The sequence below is a fragment of the Humulus lupulus genome, chromosome 1, assembly GCF_963169125.1.
Source record: "Humulus lupulus chromosome 1, drHumLupu1.1, whole genome shotgun sequence".
NCBI lineage: Eukaryota > Viridiplantae > Streptophyta > Magnoliopsida > Rosales > Cannabaceae > Humulus > Humulus lupulus.
This window is the reverse complement of record NC_084793.1, coordinates 287598971-287607118: the sequence shown is the minus strand read 5'-3', so window position 1 is coordinate 287607118 and position 8148 is coordinate 287598971.

Below are 8148 nucleotides of genomic sequence, written 5' to 3'. Positions count from 1 at the left end.
TGTCTGGTCAGCGGGAGGTGGAGGAGTTGGGTTGGCAGGCGCTGGAGGACGTGTCTGGTCGACGGGGGCTGGTGGAGACAGCTGGTCGATGGGAGCTGGAGGAGGAGTTGTTTCCTTGGAAGGAATTGGTGCTGGAGGATCCCCAGTTTGAGCCTTTTTTTGTTGGAGGGTTGCTGCTGCTTTCTCCACGATGTTGCCTGCTCCTCTTTTTCTTGCTCGCAGGAGCAACGGGGTCAGGTATGCTATACAGATCGAATAGATTTTCAGCCGACATGACTGCAATATAGAAGCGAACAGTCAAGCAATATAGATGGAGATACCTACTAAGTCAAGGAAATAAGATCAAAGAAATTGCAAGTAAAATGCACAAGCTACAACTACTGGTCACTACATTACTTATTGAACTACTGCTACACTCACTCTCTGCCTTGAAGAAGTCTGAATTTAAATTAGGTGTGTATTTAAAGTTGCCATCCCTGTCAAATAAATGATAGGGAATGGGCAAACTGTCTAAGAGTGAGATGTCAGTACTGTTCTCATCCGATGACTCAAGAATAGGCTCGGGATGCTCAGAGACCTTCTGCTTGCCTTTTCCTTTTTGAGCAGGAGCAGCAACTGCTCGCGGGGTGCTAGACGGTTCCCCGATGGTCACTCCTGTTGCCCTCCTCGGGGGTTGTGACACATCTTGATGCTACTCGGGAATTTCTCCCCCAGTAGCACTTCCCGCAGTTGACTCCCTCACATCTTGGTGAGGTGCCAAAAGGCCAACCAGCCTTATATTGGTCTCCGTGACCAGCTCTTTGACACTTTTTTCAATATTTGTCATCCTGGCCAAGGATGCTGCTCGTATCTCCATATCTGGGGTGGAAGCTGGTCGGTGCCATGGACCTGAATGATACCAAGGTTCTAAGAAATGTGGAGAAAATCTAAAGGAAATTGAACGACCAGTGAATAAATAATTTACCTCCTTCAGTGAAGGCCAGATTGTTGGCGACCAGGTCCGGTGTTAAGAAGTACTCTTGGAAGTACTTCCCCACGTTGGATTTGTGGGTAATGTCACTCAGGAAGGTGCGAGCAGTTTCTTGGTGGTAGAAATGGAAGAACCCCTTGTTGTTGTGGTTGAGGTTGGACTTGAGGTTGAACAAATAATTGATCTCGTGTGGCGTAGGAACATGCCACTTCTTGTGGCTGTACAGAATATAGAGAGCAGAGAGCACTCTATATCCGTTTAGGGTGATTTGGAAGGGAGCGACCTCGAAATAGTTGGCCACCCCCAGGAAAAATGGATGAAGAGGCAAGATTGCCCCTGCCTCAATGTGATACCTCGACCAGACGCTGTAGGCACCCCCAGGCAGGTTTGTCCACTGGTCGATCGAAGGCTTAATTAGGGTTCTCCTAGGAAGTCAGTACTTCTTGAGATAATTCCCTACCATCCTAGATGTAATGTTACTAGGGGGTGCTACGTACCATTCGACCTCTGGTTGAAGGACATCTCGAAGTTGGGATTTTGTTTGAATTCCTGGCTGGGAAGTATTTTCAGGATGAGGATTAGTTGAAGGAATTTCAGCCCGAGGAGCAGGCTGATTATCAAAAGGCTTGGCTATTTTCTTTCTTTTTTGTGCGATGGATTTTACGCGACCCATGTTGGCTAGGCTGGTCGAAGGTCTATTTGAAGGGTTATAAGAAAAGGGAATTTCCAAGATTAGCAGCGAAGACTGTTCTTGATCTTCGAGTAGCTGTGCGAGCAAGTCGTCGTCGATCGGCTTCTCACCTCCCCACAGGTCGTGCATGAAAGCTGCGAATATTGTAGGGGAGATGGGAATCTACGGCCAGTAGACTAAAGAAGTGAAAGCGGAGGGATAACGTTGCTCATCTATAAAAGTTAAGCTTTTATACGACCAGTAGCATCCTAACATAAATACTAAATAGTATGCGAACAACTTGGAAAACGGATTAAAAAGAAGGTTTTCAGAAAAAACTTTTCGACTCTCAGAAAGGGTGGGAAAAACCCAGTTTTTTTTCTAGATGCCTAAAAATCAAATTTTACTTCGATTTTACACCCTAAATCAATAATCCTAACTCCCAAGCCAATTCCTAAGCCTCATTTAGTGTCTTTTTCCTTATCCTATCATGTTAATATCTACATGCCCGATTACCCCAAATCGTTTTTTCAAGAACATTCAGGAACTTCGAATCCAAAGCAAACCAGAAAACTAAAAATTGCATGGCATCTCAACGACGAATAAGTTCAAGAGACTTACTTGGATAAAAATTGGTGAAAATTTCTAAGACGTTGAGTCGAGTGGCTGGACAGATCGTCTGAGTTTTCTGGGTTCTTTAGGCTCTGTTCTTCAATGTTCTTGAGGAGAAATGAAAGGTTAAAATTTTAAAAGTAAATTTGAGGAGTTATATATATTGGTCGAGGCACGGTTACTAAGGTAATGATGAGAGGTAATTTTTCGAGGCATGGAAAAGCGTGATAGCCGTCAAACCACTTTTTGGGAAACTGCAATGACATGATTGGTTGTCTTTTTTCAAGAAGGCATTAATGGCTCTGACAGATTGGACAGGACATGCGAAATGTCTATTGTTTAAGTTTACTTTATGCTGGTCACAGTAAAATAAACTTGGGGGGCAAATGTTTACCCAAAAACGGACTACCTGATGACATGGTAGGATTGGTCTACACGTGGGAGGCATGTAGCTGTGTTTAGGAAGTGTATCCTGCTCGACCATCGACCAGAAGACTGATGGTTTATCACACATCATACTTATGTGCGACCAGCCTGGTCGCATATATTCATTTCTTTCTTTCAGATGTGCAATCTTGTAATTATGCATTAATTGTAATTTCTTTATTTACCCAGATACGCAAGTCTTAAGTGTAATTAAGGCCCATTGGCCCATGTAACCTTCTTAAGCCTATAAATACGAATCAAAAGGCTCAAGGGAGGGGACTTTTTGGACTGAGAGAATTCAGAGAGAAAGATATAGTGTTATTATTCATCGAAATTGTAATCATCCTAAAGCTTGTGAAAGTCGTGAACCCTTAGTTCATTGATCACAGTGTTGGGATCCTAGATCAATAAGAACACTTAGTGGATGTAGGTCATTACCATCTGATTGGGGCCGAACCACTATAAATTGTTTGTGTCGTTTACTTTTTTGTCTTGATTTCTTCTTGTTTTCATCTCATTCTATATCGTTTATCTGACTCCGTGTCGTTGACCAATTCGAGGGTCAATAATATTTTATCCTTAAAACACTTAGTTCCTCGTAAATGATATTTCAGTAAACTAATATTAATTACTGAAATGAGATCTTTATCATTTAGCACCTTGAACCAAACTAAAAGGAAACCATTGTTTCACTTCTTCATCAGAACCTATAGATGTTCATATCTATGATTAACACTCCCACTCAATTATACTACCGAGTTCCCAAGATGTAAGTATGTGCTAGTCTATAGGGTAAGCTGGTAACGAACAAGTCAAAGAACTTAAATAATACAATCAGTTAGAATACTAACCACTTAGAATTGAGATTGAATTGACCTATGATCAACTATATGATATGACTAGAATAGATAATAATGGTATGTTTACTTATCCTATCTACTATCAATATCGGTCCAGACCGATGTAACAAATTCATCCGATCTTATCTACTTTGCTAATGTTCTGGAAAAAACATAACACTACGATGTGTAAGTAGATCATATCGTAGATTGGCAAGTCAGTGTAAATCATGTGCACTGACTAATCTTAGGACTAACTTATTTTGAACATACAATCATATTTAAATCCCACGTGATTTCATCACTATAAATATGATTAGCTATATGCTCGGGATTTAATAGAATTTATATTGAAAAAATAATCATGAAAACAAAACATGTGAGAAAAGTGATTGACCTAGTCAAAAATTGATTTCTATTCTTTTATTGATAATAAAATGAGATTACAAAGAAATTGAGTTTTAATTAGGGCATAAAACCCCAACAAACTCCTACTTGCACTTATTGAAACTAATGCCATAATTTTACTAATCTCATTTCCTTGATATGCTTATCAAATGTAGCATATGGAAGTGTCTTCGTAAACGGATCCACAAGATTATCTTCAGATGCAATCTTCATAACCTTCACATCTCCCTGGCCACATATTCTTGAATTATGTGATACTTCTTTTCTATATGCTTACTCCTCTTGTGACTTCGAGGTTCTTTCGAGTTGGAAATCACTTTTGTGTTGTCATAAAACAACATAAGTGGTTTATCCATTTATGGAATAACACCAAGACCTGAATAAAACTTCTTTAGCCAGACTATTTCCTTAGCTACTACTGACGCAACTATGTATTCAGCCTCCATGGTGGAATCTGAGATCATAGACTGTTTACGCTTCTCCATATCACAGCTCCACCCCCAAGAGTAAAGACCATTCCAAAAGTAGACTTCCTATCATTGACATCAGTCTGAAAATTTGAATTATTGTAGCCTGCTGAGTTCATAACACCACCCTTGTAGACTAACATATAATCCCTAGTTCGCCTTAAATTCTTCAGGATATGCTTAACGGTTATCCAATGTCCCGGTCATGGGTATGACTGATACCTGCTCACTACTCCCACTGCATAGCAGATATCTGGTCTAGTATACAACATAGCATACATTAGACTTCCAACTACAGATGCGTAAGGAACTTTTCTCATTGCATCTTCGTTTTCAAGAGTCAGGGGAGATTGCTTCTTTGAAAGGTAAATTCCATGGCGGAATGGTAGATGTCCTTTCTTGGAATTCATCATTGAGAAACGTTCAAGCACTTTATCAATGTAAGATGCTTGAGATAGAGTTAAGATTCTGTTCTTTCTATCCCTAATGATATGGATACCTAAAACATAACTTGCTTCACCCAAATCCTTCATCTGGAATTGAGTGTTCAACCAATTCTTCACATCTGACAATTTCTTAACATTATTTCCAATGGGTAAGATATCATCTACATAAAGAACCATAAATACCACTATTTAATTTGCCTTCAGTTGGTAAACACAAGGCTCATTGATATTTTGTTCAAAGCCATAGGTTTTGATTATTTCATCAAAACTAAGATTCCAGGAATGAGAAGCTTGCTTATGTCCATAAATGGACCTATTCCACTTGCAAATTTTTCCTTCTTGTTCACGCCTTCTCTTTGGGTATAAACCTTTGCCACTAATCAAGTTTTATAAGTTTTAATATTTCCATCAACACCTCGTTTCTTCTTGTAGATCCACTTGCACCCAATGTCCCTAAAGTCACTAGGTGCTTCTACAAGATCACAGATGGAATTTGAGTACATGGACTCCATTTCCTGTTTCATGGCTTCGAGCTGTAGTTCCTTTTCAGGGCTAGCCATTTCCTGTTTGAAAGACAACGGATCATTGTCACCAGCGTCACCAACAACCATATTGGTTTCACCATCCAAACCATAGAGAACTGGGTTCCTAGAAACCCTCCCACTACGATGAGGCTTTGTGACTGTTTGCTCAGGAACAGTGGTTCTTTCTTCATTTAAATAATCTTGCGTTGGTTGGACATGAAGTGTGGGAATTTCATCATCAACTCGCGTTGATGATGATGGAACATTGGTTGAAATAAATTATTCAACCATCTCCTCTAAAACTACTTTGCTGCACGGTTTGAAGTTTTGGACATAGTCATTTCCCAGAAAAGTAACATTCCTAGAAGTAAACACTTTCTTTTCTGAATGGCTATAGAAAAGTCCACTCCGAGTGCCTTTAGGATAGCCAAAAAACATGAAAACTTTGGTTCGCGGTTCTAGCTTTCCTTCCTTTTTCCTCAAACATTGGGCAGGACACCCCCAGAATCTATAATGACATAAACTAGGTTCACAACCATTTTAGCATTCTAAAGGATTGATTTGGATGGGATGACATTGAAAATGTCCTTCGCAGTTTCAATTGCATGTCCCTAGAGCAAATTTGGTAGAGTTGAGTAACTAAGCATGCATCTAACCATTTCCAATAAAGTTTTGTTCCAACATTCCGCTACATCATTTTGTTGCAGAGTACCTGAGGCAGTAAGTTATGATAAAATCCCAAGTTAAGTTAAATGATCTTGGAACTGCATATCCAAATATTCTCCACCCCTATCAAATTACAAGATCTTTAATGTTTTACCTAATTGGTTCTAAGCCATAGCTAGGAATTCCTGAAACTTTGAAAATGTTTATGATTTCCTATGCATTAGGTAAAGACATGAGTATCTAGAGTAATCGTCAATGAAAGTGACAAAATACTCAAAACCACCCTTAGCTTGTACATTCAAAGGTCCACAAACATCTGAATGATTAAGTCCAAGTGGTTCCTTGGCCCTATCACCCTTTGAAGAGAATGGTTGCTTGGTCAGTTTGCCTTCTAGACAAGATTCACAGATAGGTAATTCACCTAAGGTGAGTTCCCTCAAAGGCCCGTCATTCGTAAGTCTTTGAATCCAATCATAGCCAATGTGACCTAGTCTCAAATGCCATAAATACGTCATGTTATCGTTATCGGTCTTTTGACGTTTGTTGGTCCTAGGTTTAGCTACTTTGAATAAATCATTTTTAAGAGTGAGAGGTTTCTTAGGCCGCAGAATATAAATCCCGTTTTCCAAACATGCAATACACAATTGTGATCCATTGAAAGAAATAGATATATTAGATTTTGTGAAAGTCATAACAAAATTTTCTAATTGCAACATGGAAACTGAAATTAAATTTCTACTAAAATCTGGAATAAAAAATACATCTTTTAAAATTAAATATTTATTTCCAAATTTTAGGCGAGCTTTTTCTTTAGCTTGGACCGCAACAAACGCTCCATTCCCAACTCTAAGCTTTAAGCCGCCTTCTTCCATTTCCTCCCATGATTCAAGAAGCTTTTTTTTGACCTGCTAGAAACTTGGGGCAATCTTGTTTCCAATGCTCATTCTCTTTGCAGTGAAAGCATTTACCTTTACCTTTCTTGTTCTTTTTCTTTCCCTTAGGCCTATGTGCATTTGGTTGTGCACTTGTCTTTACAACCTTTGCAGGCTTGGGGTTGTTGTTTTGTCCTTCTTTCCTCTTGTTTCCAGCTTTTGAAGATGAAGCTTGGTTAGCTTCAACCTTACCTGGATCAGCAGCAGTAATAGTAGTAATCTTCTTTTCTCCTCCCTTACTTGATCCACCCATGATAGACTCAAAATTCTGAAGCTCGTTCATGAGTTGCGTCAGACCATAATTGAGTTTATCCAACACATAGTTGGTGGTGAACGACAGGAAAGCTGGAGAGAGACTGTTGAGGATTAAGCCGACTTGAGTTTCCTCATCTATTATTGCTCCATGTAGTTCAGCTTCCTGAAAGTAGTTTGTCATTTTGATCAGATGATCACGAACATGTTGAGACGATGCCATCCGAGCATTGGCATATTTCTTGGTGGCCTCAAAACGAGTCTACGCTGACTTGGCACCAAACATGTCTTGGAGCTGATCCATGATTTCGTAGGTCGTCTCGACATTCTCCATCTTTGTCTTGAGAGTGTTGACCATACTAGTTTACATGTAGTACCGCACCTTGTTGTTAGCCGCCTGTCAACGCTCATACTTATCCCTCATAGACTTGGTAACTCCTTCAGCTGGAACTTCCGGGGATTCCTTAGTCATGACGAACTTGGAGTTGTCACCAATCAACACAACGTTGATGTTTTGCTTCCATTTAAGGAAGTTTTCTCCAGTAAGTTTCTTCATAGAATGTTGAGAAATGATGGGAGTAGACACAATCATAATGATACTGCAAATTATCAATAAAATAGAAATCAAGCATTTTTGCTCAATAAAACTTCTACTCACACAAATTTCAAGAAATAACACATCATATACCAAAATATGTAAGATATGAGAAAAAAATACAAAAATAATCATATCTCTATTTCTTTAGGTTTTTAATTAATCTATGATATCCTTGTCTCGGTTGGCGAGAGTAAAAAATACCACTAGTTAAATAAATTTGTAAACTTATTTAATAATGGACAATATTATTAACAACCTACTATTCGATTAAAATAAGAAAACAAAATATCTTATTTTATGAGCTAGACCCACAGTTTCGATAATCATAGATTTCATCC